At 51.3% G+C, this 13,698-nt stretch overlaps 1 long non-coding RNA gene across 1 annotated transcript in view; it reads right to left on the bottom strand.

The window, feature by feature from the left end:
* LOC108177400 (uncharacterized) overlaps positions 1-11,322 on the bottom strand; it is a 91,910-nt gene extending 80,588 nt beyond the window's left edge. Inside the window, exon 1 of the long non-coding RNA XR_007923064.2 lies at positions 10,856-11,322. This is a non-coding gene — a long non-coding RNA (uncharacterized lncRNA). The remainder of the gene's footprint in view (positions 1-10,855) is intronic.
* Positions 11,323-13,698: the final 2,376 nt, after the last annotated feature.

The raw sequence follows: 13,698 nt of genomic DNA, 5'->3' as shown, positions 1-13,698 counted from the left end.
TTTGATTTAAGCCTCCCTGATAACGCAGGATAATCTTCCCATCTCAAGGTCCTTAGACACATCCTCAAAATTCCTTTTGCCATACAAGGAAATAATCATAGATACTGGGGATTAGGGTGCCGGCCATCTTGTTCAGTCTAATACAACCAAAACTTTTGGGAGGGGGGTATCTGAGGCATGGGTTTGTTGGGGGAAGGGCAAACGTAGGATCAGCAAGTATTGGGAAGCAGCCAGCAATCCAACAGCGTGTCCTCTGCCCCTGCAGAGCACATAACGGCAGTTAGACTGGCCCCCATCTCATCTCACAGATCTCAGACCATTACAGCCCTCAGAGTCAAGTGCATGGAAGTGACCATGTTTGCAGCTGAACTCCAAGAAGTGGAGCCAAGAAGGCACCCTCCACCTCCAGCCTCACCATCATCCATGTCCTCATTAGACTTTGTTCTGGATACACACGGCATGGGTGCACAAAGTCAAGTTTACAAATCAGAAAAGGACCCTGACAAAGTAAAATATCACGACAATTGGACTTCAGAGTCAAACGTAACTTGACAGCTGTAGCAGAAAGGATAAAGGAAAACCCACACGTTTTCAATAGATGCTGAGAGACAGCCCTTTCTATGTGCATGAAAGAGATAGTTTAAGACAGTCTGGCTTTGTGGTCAGAGCAGGCACTTAATTGTGGAGTTTTATGCCTTTTTATGTGTGCCTGTGAGAAGGATTCTTTGTAAATCAATGACATTATCCATATGAAAAAATTACCGATTCTTTGAACTGAATTCCCACAAAGTAAAACAGATTCTAGTCTGAAACACATTTTTCTGAAGTTCTGACATCATCTTACATCTCTATATCATGTTGAAAACTACAACGGCTCTGTTCTCCATCAGCCCCTGCCTGGCTGCCTCGCCGTCTCAAAACCACAGGCCGAAATGGAAGTTGGACTCTCTAACGAGTCTCCCAGGACGCAGTTCTCTAAGTCCCCGTATTGCCAGCTCAGACATCATCGTTCCCACTTTCTCTGGAATGCACTGGTTTCAAAGACTTCCCTAAAGGATCTTCCCACTGAATATCATCGACACTATGAGGGTGGCTAGCCCTGGCACCCCTTCTTTCCCGTGTCTAAGAATCTTCTGCGAGGTTTTGTTGTTATTGTTCTCTGTCTTCCACAAAGTCAGACGTTGCTTCAGCCTCTCCACCTTCTATTCTAGATCTTCTCTCTGCACACAAACATCTGGGCCTGAGTTATTTACTCGCACAATCATATAGCCTTATTTGGTGCCAGAATCCCATCTTGTGGTATTTCAGAATTGATTTTTTTTCTTTTAGATTCAGTTTTGAAGGCTACAACTATTTGGGTAAACATAGCACAACGGAAGTCCAGAGGCGGCATAATCCCCTTGGGGGGTTGACAACTAAAAAAATAGATATCTGGGGTTGAAGATGAACAATGGATTTTTTTTTAACAAGACCTAGTTCAGCAGATAAACAATCCTGCAATTTGTACAGCTAAGGACAGCACAAGGAAGGCGAACCAGAGAGACAAAATCCACTCCTCAAATCTCCTCGACTTTAGGCAAGAAATTTTGTCTGAATGAGCCCAGCAGTGCAGAAGGCAAACCATGTGAGTATTTTGTAGGTCTATAAATGCTCTTTACCTGCCAGCAGCACTGTTAGGATTTAATAGGCCCATACTGATGCCCAAGTGTTTTGAAACACCCATTGCTTGCAGAACCGACTGTTGCCAACCAAGAGTGATGCAGCCCTGAGAGAAACAGGAAACGAACCGCCTGTGCTTGACTGCAGTGACGTCAGCCAGAAGGCTGAGCTGTTGCTGTCATCATTTACTAGAACTCAATCCCCACAGGTCTTCGGGCCCTGCACAAAGAAAAGCCTGTTCAGGCCTCCACAGGCACCATGAAGTCGAGACCTGGAACATGAGGGGCACCCATGGGGACTCACAGCCTGGTCGATTTATGGTCACACCTGGCACCTGGAGGCCGTGGGACCTCAGCCTCACTCAGAACGCAGTGCTGAGGCCAACTGCACAAGTTCACGGCAACCTTCTGGGCTGAGGTTGTCAGCATCATCTTTTACATATGAGGGATAAGGGAGCTGAGGCTTGGGGAGCCGCCACGAGCTGCCCAGTCTCTGTCAGTAAGTGTCAGAGCTGGGGCGTGAGCCTGGTGCTTTTGGCCTCTGTGCCCTGCAGATATCTAAGGACAGCTGGGTGGTGCCGGCAGCCCTGAGGCTCCCTTGGCTCTGACCCTCGTCATTTGCGAAGCATTGCTGATAAATGTGGGCTTCGCTGCAGACTCCCCCTCCAGGACTTGCCTTTTCTACACCCTTTTGGCACTCCAAAGAGTAATCCCTCCGTCTCTCGAGCTCTTTCCCTCTCTCTCCCCACTGGAGGCTCTCCTCTGACAGTCAGGCGCAGCACTGGCAGAGAAATAAGCCCAGCGCTTACAGGATAGAACAGAACAAAGGCCCTGGTGTCTTTTGCTTCTGTCTTCCTGTCCCGTCTCTTCCCAGCCTCCTGGGAACTGCACGAGGCAGGAGTTTGGTGACCTACGTCTTCCAGCCGAAGCCACTGAAAGTCCCAAGCATTTGATCCCTTGTCCCAGGTTACATGACAGGTGAATGGCAGGGCAACCTCACTACCCACGTCCTTCACCACCACACTTCTGCCTTTCTGCCTTCTAGAAGGGGAGTGAGCTAGGTCTGCACCTTCCTCCCTGACTCAGGGGCCCTGAGCCTGAGGGTTGTGTGCCCAGGCTCCTGCTGACCATCTGCTGGGCGTCACGGGGTATTAGCTCATCTGGCTGTCTCCGTGCAGAGGTTCCATGCACACTGGCAGCCCCTGTCCAGTGGCCCTGGCAGCCTCTGTCCAGTGGCCTTGGCAGTTCAGGGACACAGCTCTCCCTGTCTGCGGTGATACCACCCTCCAGTTAATTCACAAGAGACATCACGAGGCATGGAATGCACACCCTGGTCAGGGACCAGGGGATTGGCCAGACACACCCCCAGGAACCCCGGCCACGCCTGCTACAGCCCATAACTGTAGCCCATGACTGCTCCCATACTAAAAAGGCCTTGGCTTCCGTTGCTCACAAGCAGATCATCTTCCTAACGCAGCCATGCCCTGCAGCTTTTCTCTCCAACTCAAAGGAAACCCAGAGCGTCTTACCCTGGCCCAGGAGCTGTGACGGCTGCGTGGCCAAGCCTCAAGGTCACCAAGACCGGCAAGGTTTACTTCTGACTTCATGTCCGAGTGGAGATAGTGAGATTGGCTGACGCCATCAGAGTACGTAGCCACGGTCACACAACTTGCAACTTATCAGCCCAAGGCCACACTAGCTTCACTACACAGGGAGTGAATGTTCTAATAAATCTGATGCTTACCTGTGAATCACGCCATTACCTACCACTGTCTTTTATGATTAAAGGCATTTTCTGACTATTGAGGGTCAGTAAGGGCCACATATGAGGGGCCTTCAAAAAGTTCATGGAAAATGGAATTAAAATATATGTTGATTTTAGTGCGAGCACTTTGCAATCCACACATAGTTTTTTCATACTATGCCTTTTTTCCATGAACCTCTTGTAGGGTTTCTAACATATTCTCCTTTGCTTCTTGTTTTGTTTTGCTCTGCTTACAATTCTTTCACTTCATTTTTTTGTTTTGTTTTTTGACAGGCAAAGTTAGACAATGAGAGAGAGAGACAGAGAGAAAGGTCTTCCTTCTGTTGGTTCACCCCCAAAATGGCCGCTACGGCCGGCGTACTGTGCCGATCTGAAGCCAGGAGCCAGGTGCTTCCTCCTGGTCTCCCATGCAGGTGCAGGGCCCAAGCACCTGGGCCATCCTCCACTGCCTTCCCGGGCCACAGCAGAGATCTGGACTAGAAGAAGAGCGGCGGGGACAGAATCCAGCGCCCCAACTGGGACTAGAACCCAGGGCACCGGTACCGCAGAGGATTAGCCTAGTGAGCCGCGGTGCCGGCCCTTTCACTTCATTTTTAAAGACTTATTTTATTTATTTGAAAGGCAGAGTGATAGAGAGATACACACATACACACAGAAATTAATCTTTCAGCCCTGGGTTCATTCCCCAGATGACCACAATGACCAGTGCTGGGCCAAGCCAAAGGTAGGAACTAGGAACTCCATCCGTGTCTCCTACATGGGTGGCAGGGGTCCAAGTATTTGGGCCATCTTCCGTGGCTTTCCCAGGTGCATTAGCACAGAGCTACATCAGAAGAGGAGCATCTGGGTCTTGAACTGGCACGCTACTTCTTTATGAGTCGCCAGCATTGCACCTGCAGTGACTCCTGGACTGCTGGGCTCCTAAGTGCAGGGTCCCACCCTTGTTGGTGGCACAGCCCTTGGTGAAGAGCTCTGGTCCACCCAGCTCCCTGCCCATGTCAAGAACAGGACTGCAGGGGCTGGTGTTGGTTCCTTCTGTATCCCCGGTGCTCTGTACTCACAGGGACCAGAAAAACAGGGAAAATACCGCCCCAAGGAAGGAAGAAGAAACTCTCCCCTCTGGAAAGCCACACCCCCTCAGGGGGCGGGAAGTAGACCCTTGCTAACAGGTGTGCTTTGGTCACCGAATGGGACGCCCACTGCCACTCTAGAACGCAGTGTGTCCTAGAAGGGGGCTTCAGTGGCCCTTTTATTTCCTGGCAAGTTTCCTCTTTCTCTTCCTTCCTTAAAAAAAAAAAAAAATAATAATAGTGGGGGTGGGGGGGCACTTAAGAAGTTGGGATATTAAGCCTCCCCAGAAATCAAATTGCACTTTCGCTACAAAGAGAGGGTGGGTAGGCGAGGGGCAGATGGTAAACTGGCTGCCAGGAGACCCTTCCCAAGATGTCTTTCTCCAAGCCCCCAGCTGGCAAAACTGCCGCAGCCCCTCTGGTGGGCAGATCCAATCGCAAATGGAGAAACAAGGCGTGTCAGCGGGAACCTCGCCTGCCCGGCCGGCCGGGAAAATGATTTCCTAATAAAACTACAAAGGGAAGGACGGTGGCTGGGCGCTGCTGACAAGTATTGTTGTCTTGTATCAAAATCGCTTTATAAACCTGTTTGAAGAACAGAGCTCGGCGTCTCTTTGAAGTCCCAGTTCAAAGCCGTTGACTTGCAGGGTTCCCAGCCACTGGTGGGGGGATGGCAGGCGGAGGAGAAACCAGAGGAATTTGGCAAACCCTCCATGCACATGAATACCGTGGCACTCTGAGGACAAGTTTGGGGTTCGATTTCCTGTTCAGCCCCTAATTATTAATAAGCGCTGAGCCCCCGCCTCTGCACCAGGCGCTACCTACAAATGATCTCATTGGACACTGGCACTCCTGGAGGCTGGAGGCTCTGTCCTCCCAGGGACATCTCATAGAGGGTGGGAAACGTGGGCGAGGCCAGCCCCCACCCAGAAAGGGGAGGAGGGGTCCCTGCCAAGCAGAGCTCTCTCCAGATGCCACCCTCATCGCCGGCCTCCCTACTCTTACCTGTCTCCATGGCCAACAGCCCAGTTCCTCTCTCCACTGTCAGGATCATCTGAATTAGCGGTTCTTAGACTGTGGTTCCTGAACCAGCAGCACCTGGGACGTTGTTAGAAAGGCAAATCCTTGGCCCAGCCCGTCCCTGCTCAGAGCCTCCGGAAATGACGTCGCCCTCTGCGTTGTGAGAGTTGTCTCGGGTGATTCTGACATTTCAGAGTTGCTGCTCCAAATCACGCTTGGCAAAAGGTGGCCTGGAGCCAGGTGTGATTCTTCATAAGATCTCATGAAGGAAGGAGCCAGGTGCCGACAGTTACACGGCAATGGGTGTCTCATCACAGCGGCAAACTAATGCCTAATTCAGCTGAGCTTTGCCGAGATTAACGAGTGCCACTGGGGACGGAAGTGTACCAGGATGGGCTTTTCTGGGAGGACAGAGATGTGCCTGCCCACCCTCCCCGCCACAGGGTGACTCCTTGGGAGCACAGTGGGACCTGTCGCCTCGTCTTTCGATTCTACAGTGTGAAGTTAGGACCTTCTGACCCTTGGGACTGTCAACATTTCCCTCCGGAGTTAGCACAAGATTGACATGCGGCAAACACAGGTCCATCTTCCTGTCCCTCAAGGAGATCAAAGAAGTTCCGATTGTTTTATTTTGGGGGTAGAGGTCGGCATAATTGGGGTGAAATCCTGTCCTGACTTGGTAGAACCTTTTGTGTTTGCTCACAAGCACGTAGCTGATGGTGCTTACCCAGCAGCAAAGTTACCTTCTGGGGCCCTCTGTGCTGGGTTCAGTCCCAGCTGCTCCGCTTCCAATTTAGTTTCCTGCTAACGCGCCTTGGAAGGCAGTGGATGATGGCCCAAGTATTTGGGCCCCTGCCACTCATTGTGGGTGATGAGGATGCACTCCTTGTTTCCTGCTTTGGGCCTGGACCTGGCTGTTGCAGTCATGTGGGAAGTGAACCAGCAAATAGAAGATCTCTCTCTCTTTCAAGATTTATTTATTCATTTTGAAAGAGTTACCAAGAGAGAGAGGCAGAGAGAGATACCTTCCAGCTGCTGGTTCACTCCCCCAGATGGCCACAAAGGCCAGAACTGGTCCAGGACAAAGACGGGAGCCAGGAGCGTCACCTGGGTGGCAGGGGCCCAAACACTTGGGCCATCCTCTGCTGCTTTTCCCAGGCCATTAGCAAGGAGTTGGGCTGGAAGTGCAGCAACTAGGACGCAAACCGGTGCCCAAATGGAATGCTAGTGTTGCAAGTGGCTGCTTCACCCACTAAGCCACAACACCAGCCTCTCTCTTTCTCTGTCTCTCCCTCTCTTTGTTACTCTGCCTGAAAATACAGAAATAAAATCCACATTGGTACAAAAGGAAGCTTGCTGTCAGGACTGTTGTGTTCCCCTTCTCCAGGGTAAGGGTTGATAAACATTCTGTGCAGTTCTTGGCCTCTTCTTCCAAACCTGGGAGAAAATGTGCCTGAAAGCCAGGAAGCTCAAATATCTTTCCTCCAGGAATTAAAATGTTGAGGCCCTCACACCACAGGGAGACACAGCACCGTGCTGTTATTTAGCAAATGGCTTAGCTTTCCCCTTCACTCTCTGCTTCCCTTACCCTAAATTCCTTCTTAGCTCTTTTTTTTTTTTTTTGAAAGGCAGAGTTCACAGAGAGAGAGACAGAGAGACAGACAGAGAGAGAGAGCTCTTCCATCTGCTGGTTCACTCCCCAAATGGCTGCAATGGCCTGGGCTGGACCAGGCCGAAGCCAGGAGCCAGGAGCTTCTTCAGGGTCTCCCATGCGGGTCCAGGGGCCCAAACACTTGGGCCATCCTCTGCTGCTTCCTCAGGCCATAAGCAGAGAGCTGGATTCAGAGGAGCAGCGGAGACATGAGCTGGTGCCCATGTGGGACGCAGGCATTGCAGGCGGCGGCTTAACCTGCTATACCACAGTGCTGGTCCCACCCTTAGCTTTTGCTGCATAAAGCTCATGGAAAATGGAATTCAAAGATATTTATTTTGGTGTAAAATTTTTTTTAAAATTCATGTACACGAGAGATCTGAACAGTTCGTGGAAAATGTATATCATGACAAAAAACTATGCACGAATTTCACAAAATTTTGGAGCCAAACTAAACTGATTTCTTCTTGCATTTTGCTGTGAGCTTTTTGAAGCGTCCACAAGCACTAGCGGGAAGGGATCTGCTGTGCACTGTCTCTCTCACACTGACAGTATCAGCTGCCTGAACCAGGGGCGCGGTCTGCTGGCTGCCATCTCTCCCAGAGTTGAAGCCACCTTGGTCGTGCCCACAGTTCTCTTCCTGGGTAGCCCCTAGTCTTCATTCCTTCACAGTCCACACCCACCCCACGCTCACTGATCAGACCCAAGCCACCTCATTTTCAATTGCTTCTGAAACAAAACCTCCCATGAAACAGAAAGCTTGCTCTATGCCAGGATACTCCCCGTCGTAAAGCAATCCAGTCACCAGCTTATTGTCTGGGCAACTTTCTGACTTGTGAAACGGCGTCTCCTATGCTGTTCACGGACCGGCTAGCGAGGGAGCAGAGGCTGCAGCCTGGGGGCTGAGGCTGATGTGGCCAGGAGAAGGCAGGGCATGGAGACGGGCATCTGTGGTCCCCAGCACAGCTCCTTGAACGCTGTGCTCCTTTGTGCCATGCAAATGAGGTGCTGATGAGGTCACTGCTTCCTGCTGGATTATTATCTCTGACATTTTACTCATAATAATTATAGAGTCTTTCCACCTTCAAAGTGCTTTGCAAACAATAATTAATTAATTAACACGCGCAACACCCCGGTGAGGTAGCTTAGGATTATTAATTTCTCTCTACAGTATATTATTACCTGCTGTTCCCCCACCCCACCCCACCCCCCCCACCGAAGCAGCCGCCTCGCTTCTGTGCTGGGTTCCTGGGCCTCGGCCCTGGCGCGCCTGCTGCCCTCGCTCAGCTGCACTGTGCCCGCGGGGTCTGCAGCCCCGTGGATGCCTCCCTGGACTCTGGGTGGGGCTCACCAGCAGCGAGCGCCCACCTGTCTGGCAGGCAGGAAGCCTGCGGGATCCTTCTTTGCAGTTCCAGTTCTGCCCCTGGCGCACCCCCAACCCACCTTTTGCTGACTCAGATCTCAGCCTCTGCCTCCCAGCCCCTTATTTTGTCTTCCTTTTTAAATCCCAGTGCAAGCATAGCTCTGATCCCTGTTCTTCACCTTGTCTTTGTCTTTCTGTTCCTTTTCCATCTCTCTAACTCCATCTCCTGCTCCGATCCAGTCATTCATTCTCCTGGTTATTTGGATTTTAATTATGTAAATTAGGCTTCTCTGAGGGGCGCTTAGAGGCAGGGCATCCTTTAACTCCTCTCTGCCTGCTCCCGGCTCTCAGTTTTATCTCCTCTCCTTGGTACCGCCCTGCCAGCTTCCGCTCCAGTCCTGCCACTCAGAGCCGCCCCCACTTCATTCTCGTGCTCACACGGATCACCCTGTGCCAGGCCCTGGGCTCAGTGCGAGGGAGGGTGGGTGACAAAGACAAATGATGACCCAGGCGCCACCCCAGGGCCAGAAGTACTGTGGTGGCAGCTTCCGGGAGACTCCGTGGTTTATCCAGCGGCAGGGGTTAATTGTCCTTCAGCCTGGGAGTAGGAAGAGGGGTGGGGTCCCCAAACCCCACAATGGGGGGACTCTTCAATAATGAGGGGGAAGGGAAGGGCATCCCAGATACAGGGACCAGCACGAAGAAGAGCGTGCGGGACTGGGATTACTCAAATAGCCTCTGAGTTCGCCTTGAGCCACGGGGAGGCAGCTGCTCCACCAACACCCTTCGGAGGCGAGGGGGAAATCAAAGCCATTGCGTTGAGGGGGCAGATTTTATCCATCCTGATGTAGGCAGGACAAGCAGGGACAATCTGCTTCACACAGCAGGCAGCAGCAGCTGCCTCCGAAAATCTGTCCTCAGCATCTTTGTCCTCCTCCAGTGTCCCTCGGGAACCACCCCCGGATGATTCTCTCCCTGAATGCCACAGCCTCCAGGGTCCCTGTTCTCAGCACTGTGGGTTTTCAGGCCTGCCCGGCTCCTGCTCCTCTCTGGCTCACTCTCACCCCCTCACACCACCTGTCTGCTGGGTGCAGAAGCCCTTCCATCAACAGAGATTGGGGGGAAATGATCAAGATGGGCAGGGGAGGGGCCGGCGCTGTGGTGCAGTGGGTAAAGCCCCTGCCTGCAGCACCAGCATCCCATATGGGCGCTGGTTCGAGTCCCGGCTGCTCTACTTCCAATCCAGCTCTCTGCTGTGGCCTGGAAAGCAGTAGAAGATGGCCCAAATCCTTGGGCACCTGCATCCATGTGGGAGACATGGAGGAAGCTCTGGACTTCTGGCTTTGGATCAGCTCTGCTCTGGCCATTGAGGCCATTGGGAAGTGAACCAGTGGATGGAAGACCTCTCTCTCTCTCTCTGGCTCTACCTCTCTCTGTAACTCTTTCAAATAAATAAAATAAATATTGAAAAAAAAGAAGGCTGGGTGACTTTGGTTTTCCCAAAATGCTTTGGGTGACTATGACCCCCACACATCTCCTTTCCTCCCATCATTCACAGGTCAGCTTCCAACACAATCCTCAAAGCCTTAGTGATAGCAATAGCAAACATTCATTGCACAATAGTAGACATTTACAGTGTTCCTACTGGAATTCAGATGCTAAACAATGTGCTTCCAGAATAATCCATTTAATCCCCATAATTACCTCCTGAAGCAGGTGTTACAGAGCACCAGCTCTGTCCAAGGCGGATTTGTAAGTACTTTTCAAATATTAGCTCATTTAATTCTTCTAACAACCCAAAGGCAATACTGTCAATGTCTCACTTTTATAGACGTGAGTGACTGGCTGGACTTCGAGCCCAGTCAGTGATGCTCTTGAACATACCCTTGCCTGAGGAAGCATTATTCTGCCTCAAAAAGCAGCAATAGGCAGAACTTGCTCATTGATAAGAATGTGAGTGATAGGCCAGTGCCGCGGCTCATCCTCTGCCTGCGACACCGGTACCCCGGGTTCTAGTCCCAGTTAGGGCGCTGGATTCTGTCCCGGTTGCCCCTCTTCCAGTCCAGCTCTCTGCTGTGGCCCGGGAGGGCAGTGGAGGATGGCCCAGGTGCTTGGGCCCTGCATGCATGGGATACCAGGAGGAAGCACCTGGCTCCCGGCTTTGGATCGGCGCAGCGCGCCAGCCGTAGCAGCCATTTGGGGGGTGAACCAATGGAAGGAAGACCTTTCTCTTTGTCTCTCTTTCTCACTGTCTAACTATGCCTGTCAAAGAAAAAAAAAAAGAATGTGAGTGATAGAGTAAGTACAAAGAGGCATCAGAAAACTCACAGTATGTTTTAATTCCATGATTCCATGAGCTTGTTGAGGACCCTCATTCAGTAGAGCATTTCATAGATATGGGAGCATCGGAGTGAGCCCCTGCCCACACCTCTGTGGAGGACGGCTGGGAAGAATGGCAAAGCTTGGGGATCAGGTCTGTCCACAGTGCTCACATTCCTCCACGAAGGCTATGAAGTAAGAGCAAAGTTGCTCTCAACAACAGAAATGGCCAACCACAGAGGACGATGTGTCCAGATGACGGTGTTGTCCATGGCGTGTGGGAAGCAGGCTTGTGATGTCACCACTGCATTTCCGGGGAGCTGGGAGAGCAAGGGCTTCTGAGGTAGGAGGAGCTGCCCCAAGTGTGCTCAGCCCCGTCTTCCACACAGCAGTCAGGGCAGCTGGAACACGGATCTGATTGTGTGCTACCCTCCCTGCCAAGTACACTCAATGGCTCCCTTCACCTGCCACATAAACTCGACACCACGCAATTCCTTCTCCTACCCCCACCTTGCCTTGCACTCTAAATTCCAGCCACCCAGTCCAGCTGACCCTCAGGGTGCTTTCCTTGTCCCTTTCAGGCCTCTGTGTGTGTGTGTGTGTGTGTGTGTGTTCATCTTTCCCTTGGTCCTACTCCACCTCCTCAATCCCACCCTGTCCACTTCCAGTATCCCTTCCATACCTCTCTTCTGTCCACTTCTTCAGGTCTCAGTCACTTGGCACCTGCCTTTGAAGCCCCCTGTTGACTTCCCAAACTGACTTAAGTCTACCTCCATTTTTGTGTTGGCATTCTTTGAGCCAAATCCTGTATTTTTCTAATTGGAGTAAAATACACAGAACACAAAACTGAAAACCTTGACCACTTCTGAATGTACAGACCAGTACTGGTAAATGCGTCCCCACTACGGTGCAACTTTCCCCCGAAACCCTTCTCACTTTGCAAAACAGAAACGCCACACTCATCAAGCACCAACTCCCCACAGCCCTACACACACCTGGACAGTCCCTGACAATCATCGTTCTACTGTTTTTGTTAATTTGGTTTTTCTGTATCTCTCTAACCCCCCTTCTCTTTTTGAAGATGTATAATAGTTCTGTCCTGGGTGTGTGATCTGTTACTATTTGGCTATGGTTTGGGTGTCCTCTAAGGTTCACGTATTGGAAGCTGGGTACTAGATGGTGAAGTTGGGAGGTGGTAGGACTTTAAGAGGTGGAGCTCAGTGCAAGGTGATTAGGTTGGGGTAGGGCATAGTCCTGCCCCTAGAAGGGATTAAAATAGTTCTGGGATTCCACAGTTCCCCTGAGATTGAGTTGCTATGAAAGATCAAGCTTAGTCTCTTCCTAAGTTCAGGGCTTCCTGTGCTCTCTTCCTCAATGACAAAGCCAAGGGAGCCCCGGACAGGCGCCTCCAAAACTGTGAACCAATGAACCCTCCTTTCTTTACAAAGCCTCAGGTACTTCATGACAGCGATGGAAAACTGAGCACGGCAGTATCAGAGCCCATCCCTCCGGGGTGCAGAATGTGTTCTTTTCACTGTTAAGCTATCTCGGGTGCCACTCTGGACTCCCATCCTCTAGGGACAGCAGGAATTCCAGTCCAGTCATGACCAGGCCCGACTGCCCCAGGCGTTCTGCAGTGACCAGGCCTCCTCTGTTCTTACAGCACAGGGGAGCCCACTCCACTCGCTGGCCTTCACCAGCCCTTCCGGGTTCCCAGAGTCCCACATCATCTCAGCCCACAGGCCCTCCAGGGCTAGCGGCCCCTCGGCCTCAAGTTCACATCTGGGAGATTTGGGGTGACATTGGGATCCTCTGGGCCTTGTGGGTCTGTCCAGGTTGGCTACACCCACCCTCTGTGGTCCTCCCATGTCCCCTGGCCTCCCTGTCTTCCTGCCTCACCTCTTTCATCACCCTCAAAGTCCTGGCTCAGCCTTGCACCCCACAAGTCCTCTTTCCTCCTTCCTGCTGCCCTCAAAGGTTCCCTCTCCCTCTCCACCTCTGAGACTCCACCATGCTTTCTTCAAAGAGCTTGGGAGTTTTATAAAAGCTTTGACTTCAAGCAGCTTCTGTTTTCTATCCTGAAAATATCCCCAGGCAAGGACAGGCAAAGGGCCTATCCACCTGTTGATCTGCAGGAACATAAAAAGAGAGCAAAATACAAAACAATAACCAAAATACCACTCTGCTATATCGATAGGGATTCTTTTTTTGTGCGTGTGTTTTTAAAAGTTCTTCTACATTTGCTTATTAATTTTTAAAAATATTTTATTTATTTATTTGAAAGGCAGAATTACAGAGAGGCAGAGACAGAGGCAGAGAGAGAGAGAGGTCTTCCATCCACTGGTTCATTCTCCAGATGGCCACAATGGCTGGAGCTGAGCCGATCTGAAGCCCGGAGCCAGGATCTTCCTCCAGGTCTCCCACATGGGTATAGGGGCCCAAGGACTTGGGCCTTCTTCTGCTTTTCCAGGCCACAGCAGAGAGCTGGCTTGGAAGTGGAGCAGCCAGGACTCGAACTGGTGCCCATATGGGATGCTGGCACTGCAGGCGGCAGCTTTACCCACTACGCCACAGCACCGGCCCCCTCAATAGGTATTCTTACTTTTCTCCCTACTGGACAGGAAACAGTTCTAGAATGGGTGCTGTCTCCTCACTGTGTCTCTCTCATCTCCCTGGCAGAGTAGCTTCTCAATGAGCATGAAGCTATAAGCAAATACATGCACAAATGAAAGCAACTGGGATTTCTCAACCACAGACTTCGCGCCCTTTAATATGTATGTGGGTGTACAGTAGACCAGTCTTGACTCAGGCAGGGGTAGAGAGGTACAGTCCTACTGCCTATCACCTTTATT

Source organism: Oryctolagus cuniculus, chromosome 5, assembly GCF_964237555.1.
Source record: "Oryctolagus cuniculus chromosome 5, mOryCun1.1, whole genome shotgun sequence".
In the NCBI taxonomy this organism is placed as follows: domain Eukaryota; kingdom Metazoa; phylum Chordata; class Mammalia; order Lagomorpha; family Leporidae; genus Oryctolagus; species Oryctolagus cuniculus.
The sequence above is the reverse complement of the archived record's forward strand: the minus strand, read 5'-3'. Positions and strand labels throughout refer to the sequence as shown.